The sequence below is a fragment of the Somniosus microcephalus genome, chromosome 7, assembly GCF_052327205.1.
Source record: "Somniosus microcephalus isolate GS21.2 chromosome 7, FLI_Smic_1.0, whole genome shotgun sequence".
Lineage (NCBI taxonomy): Eukaryota > Metazoa > Chordata > Chondrichthyes > Squaliformes > Somniosidae > Somniosus > Somniosus microcephalus.
Window position 1 is genome coordinate 123,049,710 of NC_140993.1, and position 20,971 is coordinate 123,070,680.

At 45.5% G+C, this 20,971-nt stretch overlaps 1 protein-coding gene across 1 annotated transcript in view; it reads right to left on the minus strand.

Annotated features, from left to right (window-relative positions):
- Window positions 1–20,971, minus strand: part of LOC147114870 (peroxidasin homolog) — a 1,146,739-nt gene that overhangs the window by 64,569 nt on the left and 1,061,199 nt on the right. The window lies entirely within an intron of this gene.

Here is a 20,971-nt window from a genome sequence, read left to right on the forward strand (position 1 = left end):
AAAGATAATCATCTTTGGATTACTCCCGGTGCCACGAGCAAGTGAATATAGAAATAAGTAGATGAATGCATGGCTGGAGAGATGGTGCAGGAGGGAGGGGTTTAGATTCCTGAGACATTTGGACTGGTTCTGGGGGAGGTGGGATCTGTACAGGCTGGACAGGTTGTGTTAAGTCTGTGTGTTATATTGAGAATTACTACACAGACCACAAGAGTAAAATTTAACAGGTCTTTACTAGTCGAAGGTCAGGGCGGAACTGCCCAATAAATCATTACACAGCACTTATATACCGGTGTGGTCACCACCGGTGTTACAGTATACAGCAGCCAAGATAAAGTAGTGCAACCCTTAAAATAGTTCTCTTAAAGGTGGAACGGTTACATACACTACAATCCTCCCTTTTTAGCTTAACAGTATATATTCCCCATTAAACATAACATCATAACATATATACACAACTTCATGTAAAAACAGTTTACAGATTCAGTCTCTCTGGAGGCTTCCTGACTCGGTCCGGATAACGCCTCGGTGGTGTAGTAGTTTTCAGTGGTGTAGTAGGTTCTTTTGGCAAGGTCGATTCGGCTTGAATGCCAGTGTCGGGTTCATCTGATTCCAGTATCACCGGATCGGAGGTAGATACTATGGGTATCTCTGCTTCATCATTAGGCGTATAGAGTTGTGGAGTAGGTTGTCCCTTTTCGGATGACTCTATGATCTGGTCAACATGGCGCCTTATTATGCTTTCGCCAATGTCCACGGTATACATCAGTGGTCCTAGTCGTGTGCAAATAGTTCCAGGCTGCCATTTCTCGGTACGGTAGTCCCGGGCCAAAACTTGTTGACCTATCTGGAAGGTTCTAGTTGGCCTTTCACTCATGCCTTGAAATTGCCGGTTCTCTATGTCCCTTCTGATGTTTGGCTTGATCAAATCCAGCTGGCATCTTAGTCTTCTATTGAAAAACATCATGGCGGGAGTTTGGTTTGTAACCGCATGTGTTGCATTCCTGTACGCAAACAAGAAGTTATCTACCTTATGTTGTAGATTTATGTCTTCATTACCCATGGCCTTTATGGCCTTCTTGAAGGTCTGGACAAACCTTTCAGCTAATCCATTGGTGGTGGGATGGTATGGGGCGGACGTGTAGTGCTTAACCCCATTGTTTTTTAAGAACTTCCTGAATTCTTCGGACACAAATTGCGGTCCATTATCAGAACAGATCTGTTCCGGCAGCCCATTCCTGGCAAATATGGTCCTTAATACTGTGATGGTTTTTTCCGTGGTGGTGGAGGACATCTTTATTACCTCCGGCCCCTTGGAATGTGCATCCACCGCGATTAAGAACATTGAGTCCATAAATGGACCAGCAAAGTCGATATGTACCCTTTGCCATGGAGATGAGGGCCACTCCCATGGATGTAGAGGGGCTTGTGGTGGGGCGTTTTGGACCTTCTGGCATCCTAGACAGCTCTTGGTCATTTCTTCGATGTCTCCATCGATCCCTGGCCACCACACAAACGCTCTGGCTAGGTTCTTCATTTTCACTCCACCCAGATGCCCCTCGTGAAGCTCCTTTAGCACTTTATGCTGGAGTTTGGGTGGAATCACCACTCTGGATCCACACATCAAAGTTCCTCGGCACACTGACAGCTGCTCTCTTCTTTGCGAGAATGCTGGCAACAATGGTTCGCCATGTGCTGGCCATCCCTTCACCGTTAAATCGTATACTCGTGTGAGAGTCGGGTCATTTCTCGTTTCCTTTTCGATGGTAGAATTTGTTACTGGTAGACATTCCACTGTGGTTGAGTGGAACATCTCCACTGGGTCCACTGTAGGCGCCTCTTCTACCGTTGGCAACGGTAGGCGCGATAAACCGCCAGCATTCCCATGCTGTTTTGATCCTTTGTATTCTATGTCATATTGGTGTGCCCCTAGGAAAAGGGACCACCTCTGTAGCCTTTGCGCTGTCATAATGGGAACGCCCTTTTTAGGGTTGAATATGGATACCAACGGCTGGTGGTCTGTCAGCAGTGTAAACTTCTGGCCCTGCAGGTAATGATTAAACTTCTTTACTCCCCACACCAGGCTGAGAGCCTCCCTATCTATCTGAGCATAGTTGCGCTCAGCGGAGGTCAATGATCTGGATGCAAATGCGACTGGCCTTTCCAAGCCATTTGGCAACTTGTGTGAGAGTACTGCTCCAATACTATAAGGAGAAGCATCACAAGCTAAACGAATAGGTAGCGTTGGGTTGAAATGAGCCAACACTTCCTCTGAGGTGATCAATGCCTTGCTTTTGCGAAAGGCCTTCTTACAGTCCTCGCTCCACTTCCATGGTACTTCTTTCTGCAAAAGAGCATTCAGCGGGTGCAGCACCGTGGATAGATTTGGCAGAAACTTATGGTAATAGTTAATCAACGCTAGGAACGACCTCAACTGGGATACATTTTCCGGAGCGGGAGCCTTCACAACAGCTTCGATCTTGTCAGGTGACTTGTGCAGCCCCTCCTGGTCAATGACATGACCACAGTACGAGATCCGTTTCTGAAAGAACTCACATTTCTGGCAATTAACTCGAAGTCCATATTCCTTCAATCTGGTGAGCACCAGTTTCAAATTTGCAAGGTGTTCCTCATCGTCAACTCCTGTAATCAGGATATCGTCCAAGTAACATTGAGTGTTTGGAATTCCCTGTAATACCTGCTCCATGGCCCTCTGCCAAATTGCTGGAGCCGAAGCCACTCCCAAAAACCAGTCTATTATATCGATACAAGCCTCTGTGCGTGTTGATTGTGAGATACTAGCGCGACTCTTCCTCAACTTCCATCTGTAAGTACGCTTGCGCCAGGTCTATCTTGGTGAAGTGTTTCCTGCCAGACAATGAAGCAAAGATATCCTCAATCCGCGGAAGCGGATATTGCACCGTGTGAAGCACCGGATTAACTGTGATCTTGAAGTCTCCACAGATGCGGACCTTCCCCGGTTTCCCTGGCTTGTTACTCGATGAACGCTTCATGACGGGAACAATGGGCGTGGCCCACTCACTCCAGTCCACCTTAGACAGTACTCCTGAATGTTCTAGCCCTTCCAGCTCAGCTTCCACAGCAGGTCGTATCGCATAAGGTACCGGTCTGGCTTTGAAAAACTTTGGGTTTGCATGTTCTGCAATCTTGATTTTTGCCTTAATTCCTCTTAGTGTTCCCAGTCCCTGTTGGAACACCTCTTTAGCCGCATCCAATATTCTGGACAATCGTTCAGGTTTGACATTTTTTTTTCCGGAATCTACCGTCATTGCTTTTAGGGAGTGCCAGTCCATATTTATTTTCCTGATCCACTCCCGTCCCAGAAGTGGTGGACCTCCCTCAGGTAGTACATATAAGTCCATTCCTTGGTGTTCTTTGCCCTTGTGTATCACCTTGACTTTTATCTTTCCGATGGGGTATACTTTTTGCCCCGTGTATGTCTGCAATACTATCTCCGTATTCCGTAGGGGAATATGTGTGAATAACCTTTTGTAATCTTGCTTATTCATGACCGTCAATGCCGATCCGGTGTCTAATTCCATCTTCACTTGGACTCCTGCTATCTGCAGTGTGACCCAGATAGTTTGTCGGTCAGCTTCCTTACTCACATTGTGAATTCTCAGACTACCCAGTTCCTTGCTGTTGGAGTCTGAATCCGAATTCTGTTCATCCGAACTCTTCTCAGCCACCTTATGTACCTTTCTGCACTTTCCTGCGGTGACTTTTTGTTGCTGGTCTTCTTTCCTGACCGGCATACTTTAGCTATGTGACCAAGCTTGCCACATTTTCTACATTCCTGGTTTTTAAACCAGCATTGGTTCTGATTGTGTGTCGTCTTTCCACAACGATAACATTTTGTTGTACCCAAAGCCATTTGATCTACGCTGAGTACCGCTACCTTCAGCTGCATTTCTGCAGTGCCTCTCGCTGCGGCTTCGTGCGATGCTGCAATAGTGACAGCCTTATCAAGTGTAAGATCATTCTCTTCAAGCAGCCGCTTTTGTGTTCCTTCTTTCGACAATCCACACACGAATTTGTCTCTCAGTGCCTCTGTCAGACTTTCCCCAAACTGACAGTATTTCGCTAGCTTACGCAGTTCAATTAAATACTCCGCGTTGCTTTCCTCTTTCAGTTGCGTTCTCGCATAAAATTTAGATCGTTCCGCTAACATCAGCGGTGTGGGGTTCAAATGATTTTTCAGGACAGCAACAATTTTAGCGAAAGTCTGATCCGTCGGTTTAGCTGGTGATAGAAGATGCTTCAATAGCCCGTATGTCTTCGCACCCATTGAGTTTAGTAAGGTTAGTGCTTTATCTTCATCTGATATTTTATTTGCCTTACAATATATCTCTATGCGTTCTACATACGTGGCCCAATCTTCAACATCGGGATCGAAATCGTTGATGTTACCACGCTTAGGTATCCTCGCAATCTTCTTGAGAAACAAAAGGAAATTTTTCTTTAATTTTTTTTTTCAAAATGGCGGTTTCCCGCGCTTGTCTTCTTCCCCCGCCTACGAAAATGGCAGCTTCCCACGTTTGCCTTTCTCCCCCGCTGGCTGTAATGGTGATTGCCGTATTGCTGCGTTCGCCCTCCCCAGCGGTTTTCAAATTGTGCCTCCCAGCCCCTCTTGCAGTCCGGTCCTTTCCCCCGGCTGCGGCTGAGTTCTCCGCGTTTTTTTTAAATTTTCTCCCGCGCCTTACACTGACCCGGTCGCTGCGCCTCGCGGCCTCGGTAGCTGCCCGGCCTATTTCACCGGTCGCGGTCGAGCTCTCTCTCGACGCTGTTGCGTCTCCCAGCCCGCTTGCAGCCCGGTCTTTTACACCGGCTGCGTTTGCATGCACCGCGGCTCCCATGCCTTACGCTGGCCCCAGTCTCAGCGCCTCTGGCCCCGACTTCTGTCCGGCTCTTTTCCCCGGCCGTGGTCGAGTTCTCCGCCCTTATATCCTCCGTTTTTCCCTCCCCTACTTCACGCCAATGTGGCCGACTTGCTGCTCGTCGCTGATCGGCTTACCCACCACCGTGATAGAAGGGATGATCACTGCCTGTTGCTGATGGAAGGCTTCGTGTCAGAATTCTTCCTTTGCTCTGCAGACCCGAGTCTTTTCTCAGCAGAATGATGAGGGCGGATGCCTCCTCTCGACGCCCGTTAAACTGCCTTGGATGTATCTCTGCCGCAGGGTAAGATCGTACTCGTCGCCACTGTTAAGTCTGTGTGTTATATTGAGAATTACTACACAGACCACAAGAGTAAAATTTAACAGGTCTTTACTAGTCGAAGGTCAGGGCGGAACAGCCCAATAAATCATTACACAGCACTTATATACCGGTGTGGTCACCACCGGTATTACAGTATACAGCAGCCAAGATAAAGTAGTGCAACCCTTAAAATAGTTCTCTTAAAGGTGGAACGGTTACATACACTACAGGTTGCATCTCAACAGAGCCACGACCAATATCCTCGCGGGGGGGTGGGGCGTTTGCTGGAGCATTTGGGGAGGATTTTAATTAATTTGGCAGGGGGATGGGCACCAGGATGTAGCATTGGAAAGGAGAAACAAGGTGCACAAAGGATTGGGAGAGACAGATAGCACTAGAGTAAAAAATAGTACAGTATTAGGTGGGGTCAGACTAAGAGAGAATAGAAGAAGGTCTAAGATAGGTTTACAATGCATATGTGTAAACACATGAAGCATGGTAAATAAGGTTGATGAGCTGCAGGCACAAAAAACCACATGGGAATATGATGTTGTGGTGATAATGGAGACCTGGCTCAAAAAAGGGCAGGATTGGATACTAAATATTCCTGGATATAAGGTGTTCAGGAAAGATAGGGAAGGAATGAAAGGAGGTGGTGTGGCAGTGTTGATTAAGGAGAATATTACAGTGATGGAGAGAGAACATCCTGGAGGAGTCAAGGACAGAATCTATTTGGTTAGAGTTAAGAAACAGTAGAGGTGTAGGAATCTACGGATTCCTATCTAAATCACTGAGGTCGAGTCAGTTCAGTAAATTAACCGAATTTAATTAAACTGGTGAACAAAACAAAAACATGCAGGAGCAACAGCAAACAGGTCTATACAGTAACTTGTTCCACGAGGTCTGAACTCAGAACCTCTCACCTCTGACGTCATGATGTCATCACGTTTCCCGCCACTCGGGGCACCACGTGACCAACATGATGACATCATCGCGTTGTTTCAGGGTTTTTACAGAAAGCTTGTTTACACTCAGCAAATGGACATAGGTGTTGTAACATTGCTTTAAAGACAGTTATTCATTTGTACAGGAGTTCATTGGTGGTTTTACCACAGAGGTGTCATTACACTACTAGGTGTATTCTATAGGCCACCAACTAGTGGGAAGGATATAGAGGAGCAAATTTGCAGGGAAATTACAGAGAGGTGCAAGAACTATAGGGTAGTGATAATGGGGGACTTCAACTATCCTATTATAGACTGGGATAGTAATAGTGTAAAGGGCAGAGAGGGGGAAGAATTTCTGAAGTGTGTTCAGGAGAACTTTCTTGATCAGTACGTTTCCAGTGCAACAAGGAAGGAGGCATTGCTGGATTTGGATATATTTCTTTGAAGGAGTTGGATATATTTCTTAAGGCTAAAGTGATCAAGGGGTATAGGGAGAAAGCAGGGACCGGGTACTGAATTTGGATGATCAGCCATGATCGCATTGAATGGTGGAGCAGGCTCGAGGGGCCAAATGGCCTACTCCTGCTCCTATCTTCTATGTTTCTATGTTTCTATGGATCTGGTTCTCGGGAATGAGGTGGGTCAAGTGGAGCAAGTGTCAGTAGGGGAACATTTAGGGAACAGTGATCATAGTATCATAAGGTTTAGGTTAGCTATGGAAAAGGACAGAGAGCAATCTGCAATAAAAATACTTGATTGGAGGAAGGCCAATTTCAGTGGGTTGAGAATGAATCTGGCCCAGGTAAATTGGAATCAAAGATTGGCAGGCAAAACTGTAATCGAGCAATGGGCTGCTTTAAAGAGGACATGGTTCGGGTACAGTCGAGGTACAGTCCCACGAGAAGGAAAGGTAGGGCAACCAAAGTCAGAGCTCCCTGGATGATGAAAGAGATAGAGAGTAAGATGAAGCAGAAGTATGACAGATGTCAGGTTGAGAATACAAGTGAGAAACAGGCTGAATATAGAAAGTTCAGAGGGGAAGTGAAAAAGGAAATAAGAGGGGCAGAGAGTATATGAGAATAGATTGGCAGCTAACATAAAAGGGAATCCAAAAGTCTTCTATAGGCATATAAATAGTAAATGGGTAGTAAGAGGAGGGGTGGGGCTGATTAGGGACCAAAAAGGAGACCTAAGCATGGAGGCAGAGGGCATGGCTGAGGTACTAAATGAGTACTTTGCATCTGTCTTTACCAAGGAAAAAGATGCTGCCAAAGTCATAGTGAAAGAGGAGATAGTTGAGATACTGGATGAGATAAAAATTGATAAAGAGGAAATACTAGAAAGGCTGGCTGTACTTAAAGTAGATAAGTCACCAGGACTGGATGGGATGCATCCTAGGATGCTAAGGGAAGTAAAGGTGGAAATTGCGGAGGTACAGGCCATAATCTTCCAATCCTCCTTAGATACAGGAGTGGTGCCAGAGGATTGGAGAATTGCAAATGTTACACCCTTGTTCAAAAAAGGGTGTAAAGATAAACCCAACAAATAGTGGCCAGTCAGTTTAACCTCCGTAGTGGGGAAGCTTTTAGAAACGATAATCTGGGGCAAAATTAACAGTCATTTGGACAAGTGTGGACTAATTAAGGAAATCCAGCACAGATTTGTTAAAGGCAAATTGTGTTTAACTAACTTGATTGAGTTTTTTGAGGAGGTAACAGAGAGTGTTGATGAGGGCAATGTGGTTGAAGTGGTGTACATGGACTTCCAAAAGGCATTTGATAAAATGCCACATAATAGGTTTGCCAGCAAAGTTGAAGCCCATGGAATAAAAGGGACAGTGGCAGCATTTGGACAAGTGGCTAAGTGACAGGAAACAAAGAGTAGTGGTGAATGGTTATTTTTCAGACTGGAGGAAGGTACACAGTGGGGTTCCCCAGGGGTCGGTACTAGGACCACTACTCTTCTTGATATATATCAATGACCTGGACTTGGGTGTATAGGGCACAATTTAAAAATCTGCAGATGACACAGAGCTTGGAAGTATAGTGAACAGTGAGGAGGATAGTGATAGACTTCAAGAGAACATAGATAGGCTGGTGGAATGGGTGGACACATGGCAGATGAAATTTAACACAGAAAAGTGTGAAGCGATACATTTCGGTAGGAAGAATGAGGAGATGCAATATAAACTAAAGGGTATGATTCTAAAGGGGGTGCATGAACAGAGAGAACTGGAGGTATATGTGCACAAATTGTTGAAGGTGGCAGGGCAGGTTAAAAAAGCATACCGAATCCTGGGCTTCATAAATAGAGGCATAGAGTACAAAAGCAAGGAAGGTATGATGATGAACCTTTATAAAACACTGGTCCGGCCTCAACTGGACTATTGTGTCCAATTCTGGGCACCGCACTTTTTGGGAGGATGTGAAGGCCTCAGAGAGGGTGCAGAAAAGATTTACAAGAAAGGTTCCAGGGATGAGGGACTTCAGTTATGTGGATAGACTGGAGAAGCTGGGGTTGTTATCCTTAGAGCAGAGAAGGTTGAGAGGAGATTTGATAGAGGTGTTCAAAATCATCAGGGGTCTAGACAGAGTAGAAAGAAAGAAACTGTTCCCATTGTCGGAAGAGTCGAGAACCAGAGGACACAGATTTAAGGTTTATTGGCAGATGAACCAAACACGACATGAGGAAAAGCTTTTTAGCGAATGGTTAAGATCTGGAATACACTGCCTGAGAGGGTGCTGGAGGCAGATTCAATCATGGCTTTCAAAAGGGAATTGGATAATTACCTGAAGGAAAAAAATTTGCAGGGCTACAGGGAAAGGGCGGGGGAATCGGACTAGCTGAAGTGCTGTTGCAGAGAGCACCCGGTATGGGCTCGACGGGTCGATTGGCCTCCTTCTGCGCTGTAACCATTCTATGATTCTATGATACCAGAAAATTTGAAAAGCATGCCATGCAACTTTCATTTAATACGTGATATATTGAGACCAAAACAAGGAGAACTTCACTCTTTGAAGGCATAGCGGGAAAAATTTGGTTGATTTGCGCCTCCCATTAGCGCCCTAAGAAATTCAGCGGGAGGTTAGTGGTGGCAGTAACTGTTAGTGCCCCGCGGCGCTGCGCCGCTGGTGATGATGTCATTGCCATGTGCAGCGCCCTTCGGTAGTGCCCCCTGACTTACTGCTGGACGCTATGTCCGACAGGGTCAGGGGGGGCCTACCTGCGGCCGGGGTGGCGCAAATTAAAGGGGAGGTGCCGGGCGGCCATTTTTGTTGCTGGCCGTCTGCCAGCACCTGCCCCTGTTGCTGTCCCCGGCCTTCTGTGCAGCCCAACCATGGGGTGCCAGCTGCGCTCCGTGAGCCCAGCACTTCTCTTGAGTGCCGGGTTCCTTTGCTGGCACTCCGATCCCTGGTGGCCCAGCTGGGCCCCGGGTCACGCTGCACTAGGCCCCTCCCCTTTAATAAGGGGAGGAAGGCCTGTAGTACAGCAGCACAGAACGTGGCGCTGCGGCACGTAGCGCCGTGATATTCACTCGCAGCACCCAAAGAGGTAGGCGGGGCACTTCCAGTAGCGCCCCCGCTCCCTCTTGGGGCGCGGGGCACTAATTTTTTGGGGGCGCTACTTTTAGTTAGCGCCCCAAAGGGGACATGACCCAATTTTCCCCCATAGTCTTTCCATTCATAGGCCTGGAATTTCCTCGGAGCTGCTTCCGCTCCACTGCCATAACTTCACTGGAAGTGTGGTGGAAACACCATTTACATATGATATAGGGTTTTTCACCACACTTCCAGTAAAGTTGCGATGGTGGAGCAGGAGCAGCTCTGAGGAAATTCTGGGCTATATAGTCACAGGCCAGTAGAGGGTACAGATAATAACGCTCTAACCTTGAAGAGAATTTCAGAACTTCAGAAAATAAAAAAGTGAAAGGGTTGGCAAGTGTAATTATTTGCTGCATGTGAAGAATTGTTTCTACCAGTGTAGTCAGGTTCAAAGGGCCCAAAGTCCTACTGTTCATAGAGTAAACAAAAATATAAAACAGATGTTACTACAGCCAAATTCCTAATGTCTGAGGTTACGCAACTGCTGTTTTGCCTTGAAATGAATTTTTCAGCCGAATAGTAACTTTGCACCTACCTGACATCCCCACCTCTGGCCCTGGTGACATTTTCTGTGGTCAGCCTCATTATTCTCATTTTGATGGGCTCCCAGTTGTGGGTGTGAGTGGGGGGGGGGGGAGGCGGGGGGCGGGGGCAGGAGTTGTGCCAACTGCCACTGGGTTACTGCAAAGGAGGGCCAGATTATTAAGAAATTTGAAAAGTCATGGGGTGCAGGAGTTCAATTGATGACCATGTGATTGATTGCATTCATTTTGGGGGCCTTTTACATTTTTTCCTGCCCACCAAAGTAATGCTAACACCTGCTCCATGCTGGCGTTACTCCATTCAGGGTTCCTATGGCAATAATGATGGAACGGGTGCCGTGTGATGTCACTCTATCATTATCACACAATGTAAATATGCCAGCCCATATTTGGGCGGATGTATCCAATGGTCACCGTCACTTCCAGTGGAAAATACCAGAATCGATGGAAAGCAGCAGGGTTTCCTGGCCAAATTCCACCCCAAATTTGCCTGATTTTGGCTTGACATTGCATGAGACCCATGCTAGGGCTGCCGGCTCCTGAAATGTGGCTCTTGTGTAGCCAGCTGCAAGCCAAACATATACATGAATGGATTAGCAAGACTGGTGGCCTGGAAGGCCTGATGACTGCTGGTCTTAATGAATATGGGTGCTGTTACATTGACTTGCAGCTATCTGCGCAAGACCTGCACTTGGAGAACCCAGTGACACGAGTATGGGTCTCACATAATATTAAAGCATCCATAAGTGAATCTTTTGTAGTAAGCAGGCTGCTATTTACTGCTGGCTGTGTGTTTTTCAGCCATGATGGCTTTTGCTTGGTAATATAACATATATATTTTTAACTCTTAGGATAGCTAGTAATGTTGTTATTGTTTCTTTATCCTGTTGATTTTTCTTTGATCTTCATAATTTTGTTGATTGACCTTTTTTTGTTGCTTTTTACCCTATTGGTTTCAATCTGTCTACCTCACACCTTCTCTGTTCATTTCTCCGGATGAACAGTCACGGGGCACGAATCCAACATCCATATGGAGATGAAAAATGAGGAGCATAGGCAGCAGCTTCAGGCAAATGAAACCCCACTTCACTGGGGTCAACCCACCTGCACTTGTAAGCAAGGTCCCTTTGGGGGTCAAGATGGTTCTAAGACAATGGCCCGTATTTTCTGGGGCCTAGGACCACGTACGTGGTGCGTATGCAGCCGTAAGTGCCGCGTGCGATGCACATGCGCGAAAACCCAGAACTTACGATCTGTCAAGTTTCAGCTTGACAGGTCCACCGCATCCCCAGGAAATGGACGTTCGCTGGTGCAGGGTTGGGCTATTTGCGTAGGGCCTTCTTTTACCAGCGTATGAGTTTAAATAAATATTAAAATACATTTTTTTTAATTATTAAAATTTTAAATTAGTTTAGGTTATTATTATCTCCTTTTCAAAAACTTTAAATTTTGTTTTAAATGTTTCATTAAATTGCATTTTTGAACATGTAATTATTCATTTTTATTTAACTTTTTTTATTCACTCGTGGGATTTGGGCATCACCGTCTAGGCCAGCATTTATTGCCCATCCCTAATTGTCCTAGAGAAGGCAGTGGTGAGCCACCTTATACAACTGAGTGGCTTGCTAGACCATTTCAGAGGGCAGTTAAGAGTCAACCACATTGCTGTGGGTTTGGAATCATATATAGGCCAGAGGACAGCAGATTTCCTTCCCAGATGGGGTTTCATGGTTATTATTACAGATACTAGCATTTTATTCCAGACTTATTTAATTAACTGAATTTTAAATTCTCAGCTGCCATGGTGAAATTTGAACTTGCTGTCCAGAACATTAGTCCAGGCCTCTGGATTATTAGCCTAGTAACATAACCACTATGCTACCGTACCCAACTGGTGTGTAATAGTGTTTTTTAGGGGATTCCATACATAAATGGAATCCCCATAAGCATAATGGGGATCCCCTCTTTGATTGGTTGGGCCGGCCCACGTGATCCCAGGAATGCTTGCGAACCACGTGCACCCCTGGGATACGTGGGCCTTTACGCAGGCGTACACAGAGGCCCATGAGCGCGAGTGTCCAAACCTCTGGAACCATCAGGTAGGTGCGGAGTTCACTTGCATTTCACCTGCAGGAAGCCTCCGACCGCAAATTCAGGCCCAACATGTCTGTCAATGGACGGTTGGAATTAAGCCACCACTCTGTGGCAGACTCGGTAATCTAATACTTGATCCAGGCAAGTCTGTGGTACTCCAGGGCACTCTCTAGGTTGACTAACAAGTCTAGCTTACTAATGGAACTTGGAGGGATACACCTGTCACTGAGGAATGGGATTCTTCCCACTCGGCTGCTGGCACCCTACAACCAGTGCTCCGGCACAAGATGTTCAAATCGTGGCCAATGAGCTCCTTTTACTCAGCCTACAGTTCCTTTTTTTGCAAATTTGCCCACAATACCAGATTTCAGTTTTAGCTGTTTAAACCTCTCAGCCTGGAGAATTAGAAAAGGTTACTCCCTGATTGGTAGATACTGACCAATGTAGGAGCAACCTTTTTGTAACATTCAAGAAGCAACCTTTACCATCTTCCAGGCCCTGAAAGTTTAAAGAATTGAAGCTGCAACTTCCAAGTTAGCAGTGGACACATAGGTGATGATGGTGACGGCAATGGCAACCTGAAAGAAAGGCAGTGAGTGACATTCAGCATAGTGGCTGGCGGTAGGTCAGGCCAGGCAGCATCCTTGACCATGCTCATCCCATTTCCTGGGCTTTTCACTCATATTTGTCAGATTATCTTCTGCCATTTCTGATACATACAACATGATCCAACAGCCAAACACATCTTCCCCCCATCTCATCCTGTTTTCTGAAGCAACATTCCCTACAAGATATCCTTGCTTGTTCTTCCACCATCTAGAATTTCAGCTGCCTTTTCCCTGGCACTTTCCCATGCAACCATAGCAGATGCCACAACTATTGATTTATCTCCTTGCGCACCATTGTCCAGGGCCCCAAACACTGATTCAGTTTGAGATTCTCCGACTCCGTCACTCTGTTCTGATGAAGCCACCTTGCACACCGGGACTTCTGAAATGCCCTTCTTTTTCCTCAGCTGAGGATTTCCCTCCACCATAGGACCCCATTACTGAGGCCACCATATTTCATATACTTCTGCCCTCATACCTTCTCCCCCCTCTCAGAGCCATGATAGATTCCACATGGTCATGACCTTCCACCCCGCCAAACTTTAGATTCGACCGAACATCTTTTTCCACTTCCAACGCGATCCCACCACCAAACACATCTTCCCCTCTACTCCCTTCTCAATATTCCAAAGGACACCTGGGGGACATTTTGGCCTGTAATTTGCGGTCAGCGGTGAAGCAAAGGTGTTCACCGCTGGCCCCGATGTAAGCTTCCCACAAAGATCTCGCGATCTCTGTGGCGAGAAGTTCGGCTTTTCCAACGTTCAGTTGAGATCAGTGTAAGTTAATGGGGATTCTCGAGTGTGAGCTGTCTAAGCAGCCAATCACATTGCAGAATTCTCACAGGCCAGGAACCAGGAAGTGAATAAGCTCTTTCTTTTCTAACTTTTTAAAAATGTTATAGAGATCAAAACAAAGATTGGGGATCTCACACTGGGAAAAGGTAAACCTGAAATAAAGATCAATAAACTTTAAAAAAATTAATAAAACATTTGGGCCTAGAAATTCAGTGGGCTGCGCCACCAGTTAGCACCCAAAGAGGGCACTCAGTGGCTTTAGCGCCACTGGCCACACCTCCCGCGATATTTAGCGGGGCGCTAATGGCGGCGTTAGCCTGTAGCGCTGCGCCGCCACCGATGACGTCATCGGTGTGCGCAGCGCCCCGCTCCCGCCCCGATCACCATATTTGGTCGCGCCCGCCTCTTTAACGCCGGTCGCAAATCGCGACCGGTTCACAGGGCCTACCTGTGGCGGTAGTGGCGCAAGTTAAGGTGGAGGTGCGGGGCGGCTGCTTTTTCGGCGGCCGCCTGCCAGCACCTCCGTCCCCGGCCTCCTAAACCCCCCCCCCGCGGCATTGCCGGCTGTTTCCCGAGAGCCCGGCACTTCTCCTTGGTGCCGGGCTCATTTGCCGGCACTCGCGAGCGGGGATCGCGCTGTTGCAGGCACCTCCCCCTTAACAGTGGGAGGAAGGCCTGCAGTACCGCAGCGTGCCGTGCCGCAGCGTGTGGCGCTGTGGCCCTTAGCGCGGCGATATTCAGGGTGAGCGCCCCAAGTGGGGCGCGGGGAGCCTCGAGTAGCGGCCCGCTTCTGTTTGGGGCGCAGAAACTGAATATCGGGATGGCGCAAGTGGCTCCGCTCGCAGCGGTAATTCCGGCACCCAGGCGAGCTTGGCGCCCCAAATGGCGCCCAACTGAATTTCTAGGCCTTAAAGTTTCTTAAAAATTGTAATTTTTATTAAAAAGGATATATTTGACACTCCACAAAATTAAAATTAGTTTTTCAGGGCCATAATCTTTGTTTAGCAGTTAAAAGGCTGTTAAAACTCTAGTTACACCTAATCCAAAAGGGTCTAACTTTTAATGGGGTATTTAACAGCGATATTACCGCGGAAAAGCCAAAGTTTTCATCAGTTTCCCTGATTTCACTGATTACACAGATTGCCAACAATGGTGGGGTGGGGGGTGGGGGCAAGACACAGCCATGTCGGAGCAGTGAGTGACTGACCGCAACTTCAGGATTTCCGCGTTAGAATGCTCATACGCTAAATCCTGAAGTTGCGGTCAGTTTCAAAGGAGTAATAACAGTTAACACTGTTCGCTCGCTGTTATTACTCACAGCAAATTCTGGGCCTTTAGCTCCATCTGCCTGGTGGAAATGGGGCAGTAGCCGAGTTAAAATGAGAGGTAGTGGACATATTACTCGATCCCTGCTGCGCCGCCATTTTTCCCAGAGCCGTACGCTCTATGGCTGAGGCACGCACTTGAATTAGGCAGCAGCTTCATAATTCTATGCAACTCAGAGTTCTATGATGTACTTTGGATCCTAATTCAATTTTAACAGCCTACTGGGCGGAGCATTCGCTGTGGACACTCTGCTCAGTAAAACTTGGAAGAAGAGAATGAAAGGTAGTTGCTAAAATTAATTTGATTTTAATGAGTTTAATAAGATTGTTTCATTATTAATGGCCACAGAAGAATCATTACCAGCACCTGCTGACCAAAAAACAGATCATAACCTCTGCTAAAATTCTTTTTTTGCTGTGGCCATTTACACCTCCTCCAGACCCATCTTTTGTTTCTGTACTTGTCCCATTACCACTCCCTTTTGCCTTGCACCATTAACCTGTTTTAACTTTAATCTCTCCTGCCTTCCACCCTATCACAGACCTTCCTTGTTGTTCTATCTCCCCCTTTCCCTGTCTCTGTACTTGCAAGGTCATCAACCTGAAACGTTGAAGGTCGAGGGTGGGGGGGGCGGGGGTGGTGGTGGGTGGGGCAGTAGGGGAAGTCTGGGTTTACCCGCATGCTGAGGCGCTTTAACTCCACAGCGTACATATGACATCACCAACAGGTTCCCTGCCCAGAAATCAGCCTGATTGACAGGCTTGGCTTCCAGTCAGCCAGGGACCGCTGGAGAAGAGGCCGCAGCCCCAGGTAGGTCTGAACCCCGATCCCGGGGGGAGTAGAGGGGGGGTTCCGATCCCGGATCTCGGGAGGTGGTCCAATCCGAGATCCCGGGAGGGGTGGTCCGATCCCAGGAGGGGTGGGCCGATCCTGGGAGGGGTGGTCCAATTCTGGAACCCAGGGGGGTCCAATCCCGGGTTGGGGGAGTGTATGGGAGGTTGGGGGCTGGTGGGTTCTGATGGTGGGGGATCGAGAGCAGCCGGGGGCGGGGTGGGGGGGGCAGGGGCACTCCTGCTCCTTCCGGCCCACAAGGAGTGCTGCAACTATCGGGATTCCCAAGGCCCGGGAAACTGGGCCGGCCACAGCTAAACCTACAAAGCAGCTTCAATCCGAGGCTTCCAACCTCATTATCACGTTTAAAGTGCCAAGCTGCGGCCTGGGAGCGGGTTGGCTGCCCATCCCCTGTCCCGCCTTTGTAAAAACCAGAAGTGGACAAGTTGGAGGTGGGTTGGGGTTGGGATTCAGATTTTTAACAATTTAAACTCCCACCCAACCCAAACCCACCCATTTTTGGGGGGTTAAAATCCCCCCTGTTAACTCTGTTTCTCTCTCCACAGATGCTGCCTGATCTGCTGAGTATTTTCAGCATTTTCTGTTAGAGTTTTAATTTGTTATGTTAAAGATAATCTGAGCAGAAAATTAATTTCTGAACTCAATGAAAATACCTGTATTGATGTTTCATACTATAATCTCTATCAATGTAATATACACAAGAGTGAAATCAGCCTTAGAAAACAAGCACATGAGACAGACAGACAGACAGCTGCAGGTACAGACATGAATTTTAGTGAAAAGGCTTTGTGTAGCTGTTGATTTTGAACTGTAGCCCGTATATTAAACTTATTCTGTTGCGCAGTCTGAAAAAAGCACTTTACTAATGGCTGTTTTGCAATCAAACAAAACAGATTTAGAATCTTCACTAAATTGTTCACTTCTAATCAAAAGACTCAACTTCCTCAATTTCTGAAGTTACTCTGCTGGAACATTGCTCTTTTTATGTATTTAACAGTAGCCTTGATGTTTATCTGTTTTTTTTAATATTTGTTCATGGGATGTGGGCATCGCTAGCAAGGCCAGCATTTATTGCCCATCCCTAGTTGCCCTTGAAAGGGTGGTGGTGAGCCGCCTTCATGAACCACTGCTGTCCATGTGGTGAAGGTACTCCCACAGTGCTGTTAGGGAGGGAGTTCCAGGATTTTGACCCAGTGACGATGAAGGAACGGCGATATACTTCCAAGTCAGGATGGTGTGTGACTCGGAGGTGGTGGTGTTCCCATGTGCCTGCTGCCCTTGTCCTTCTAGATGGTAGAGGTTGTGGGTTTGGGAGGTGCTGCCGAAGAAGCCTTGGCGAGTTGCTGTAGTGCAACTTGTAGATGGTACACACTGCAGCCACGGTACGCTGGTGGCGGAGGGAGTGAATGTTTAACGTGGTGGATGGGGTGCCAATCAAGCAGGCTGCTTTGTCCTGGATGGTGTCGAGCTTCTTGAGTGCTGTTGGAGTTGCATTCATCCAGGCAAGTGTTCTTCACTAAAAGCTTTTATATGTATGCACAAAAATGAAGCAAAATCTGGGGCACATCAGCTAAATTTTTATCTTACATTCTTAGATTTTTCCTTATTAGTTAATTTGTTGATATATATCTATGCTGCAAGCAAAAGGAACATAATCAGAATTCTGATTAGTTTATATTTTGGAATAACTTTTTATTTTAGCAGAAACAAGCTCTGTGTTACTTCTTAGCCTACTCTAGATTTGTAAAAGATTGCTCACAATTAACTCCTTCCCAGCACGAGCAGTCAGAAATTTCCATTACTTTCAGCAGAAACTGACAGGCAGTTTTTTCTCATTTTAAGAGGATCGAAGACGCAATTCAAAAATAATTATATAAGACTGAAAGAAATATATTTCAATATGTCCTACATTGAAGTAGATCTTTGATTTTCATATCAAAGATGTCTGACGTGGAACTTAAATGCTTCCGTATAGTACTGCTTTAAAATATTTGCATTTGTTCCCGCTGATAAAATGCATGAACACTGAAATATATTTTTTCAATCATGTTTTTAAAAAGACTCGCCTCGAACAACAGGTTTTGATACTGTCTCCTCGAGATAAGTCACCAGCCTAGACAGTCTTATGAGCTGCTGATGCATATGGTAAAAGGGCTCCCGCAAACCTGGAAGTGCAAATGAGTCAAGTGAATGGCACAGCTTTACTGTACACATTTAGCAATCATTTCATTGAAGGAAAGATTGTCATTGCTACATTAGGCTTGAATATACATAGAGTAGTCTTTGAATTTCTTTGCACTTGTTCTTTATGCATCCTTGAATTGCAAATCTTTAAAATATTAATACTCACTTAAAGTATGAAATTGAATACTGGGCATTGAATTACAAGCATTCATTTCACCGAGGTGTAGGGGTAGATGATAGAAACCTTAGGAGTTTAACTAGAGTAGTTTTCAGATGTTATCTGAAGCCTGAAGTGGAATTATTACCTTTGTAGCTCCCTGATATTTATCTTGTACAATATATAAAGTGTGCGTTACCTTATAATATATTGGGGTAGAATTTTCATGGGAGTTCTCCTGATCTACCGCCACGATTTCAGTAGAAACGGTATAAATGCAGGGAGATCAGGCGAACCCCTTGCAGAAATTCCAGGTAACTGAGTTTAATTTTTACAGTGTCATGAGCCAAGTTTTCCTGATTATAAGTGAAACAGTTACCTTGCCAGATATATTTACTAGAAATAGTTAAAATCTCTTGACGTATGTGGCATTTCTAGAAATGCTACTAGCAGTTTCGGGAAAGTTTGTGCCGGGAAGTTGAGTCTTGTATTTTGCTTCTTATCCATTTTCAGGATATGGGCATCACCAGCAACGATGGCATTTACTGCCCATCTCTAGTTGCCCTGAGATGGTGATGGTGAGCTTGCTTGAACCACTGCAATTTATTTTGTCGCGGTTTGATACTACTGAGTGGATTGCTACACCACTTCAGAGGGCAATTAAGAGTCAACCACGTTGATGTGAGACTGGAGTCACATATAGGCCAGATCAGGTAAGGACGGCACGTTATCTTCACTAAAGAAATTGTGCAGACACAATTGGGTAAAGTAAGTATCAAAGAAATTTACCTCATGAATAACAGTGAACAATAATGTGGTGTGACAACAATGAGATGTTAATTTTCACCATCACAGCTTGAGTGGTAAACCAGCAGAGTGGAAATCAATGGAAATGAAAAGATGAGTCATCTGTTCCGCCAGATCACGGCACAAGTGGTGAAGGTGAAAATTACCCCGTAGGTTGTCACAGAATAACAGAAAAATACCTCAGATCTCAAAATATTTGAATTTTAACATGTTTTGTTGTATACCCTGCGTTATTCTTAACTTAACCAAGCACCATAATACTGTTCACCTCTCCACCCCGTAAACTTTATACCAGTTGGAAATTTTACAGAGAAGTAAAACTGCAACCAACTCGCCTCTCTTCTTGTAATTACGAACACGGTGGTAGATATGATTGTAGCGCTGGATGAGTAGTGATACGCGATTATGGAAATCACGAACATTAGATAGAAGACCTGAAAGAAGAGCTTACAACAAATAAATAAGGTAACAGAAGAACACACTTCAGGAGCAACAGACAGAAAACATGGAATTCTTGTCACAACATTCTAAGAGACAAAACAAAGGAGGTACATACAATAGTCATGAACGTGACATTTAAAGCATGCACACAAACAGATGTAGGACATCAATGGTCACACAAATGCAGATAGCATATGACATGTATACCTTTATGAAAAAGCAACCTAATGAAAAAATACTTAGGGTGGAAAATCAACCTCAAGAAGAAGAATTGTTCATCATTTTTGATATGTTATCATGGAGACTGTTTTTAAACTGTGTAACCCTCAAAGTTAAACTCGTTTAAGTGCAGCTCAATAAATCTCAATTTTCCTAAAGAATTAAACACTTTAGAAATAGGTTTAGTTTACCATTTCTAATTTCTCCAGCATATGTGCACTGAGGAAGTCACATATGTGCTGTTACAGAAGTTTGCATTCTTAATTTTACTTTAGAATGTTATAATTAATAACAGAAATGATCTCAGATAGGATGGATTTCCTTTTTCTCCTGCGATATTGGTTTCTTGCTCTCTCTGGCAGTGTACTTCACCATGCTTTTGTTACCTCCAGTCTTGACTATTAAAATGTTCTCCTGGCCGACATCCATAAACCTAAGCTCATGCAAAACTCAGCTTCAGGTATCCTAACTCACACCAAGTCCTGTTCACCCATCACCCTGTGCTCGCTGACCTACACTGGCTCCTGGTCCAGCAATACCATGATTTAAAAACTCTCATCCTCGTATTCAAATCTCTTCATAGCCTCACCCCTCCTTATCATGATAACCTATTCCGGCCCTACAACCCTCTGAGAACTCTGTGTTCCTCCAATTCTGGCCTCTTCTGCATCCCCCACTTCCTTTGCCACACCATTGCTGGCCACGCCTTCAGCCATCCCTAAACCTCTCCAACTTTCTACCTCTTTCTCCTCCTTTAAGACAGTCCTTAAAACCTACTTATTTGACCAAGCGTTTGGTCACCTGTCCTAATGTCTCCTTCTTTGGCTTGGTGTCAATTTTGACCACAGGTCTCTGTTGACATTTTGAAAGGAATTAAGCAAAGAACTGGCATTATTTCATTATGAAACAAAGTAAGAAAGACTTGCATTTATATAATGCCTTTCACGACCTCAGGATGTCACAAAGTGCTTTACAGCCAATGAAGTACTTTTGAAATGTGGTCACTGTTGTAATGTAGGAATACCTCAATGCCACTGAGGTAATTAACATCCTGTCTTTCTAAGGCATATCCCAGATTGAGACGCAATATAAAGGGTTTCATTAAACTATGGGTCTCTGCTACCAATAATGCATTAGAATAAGACAAATACATTTCCATACATTAGATATTTCAG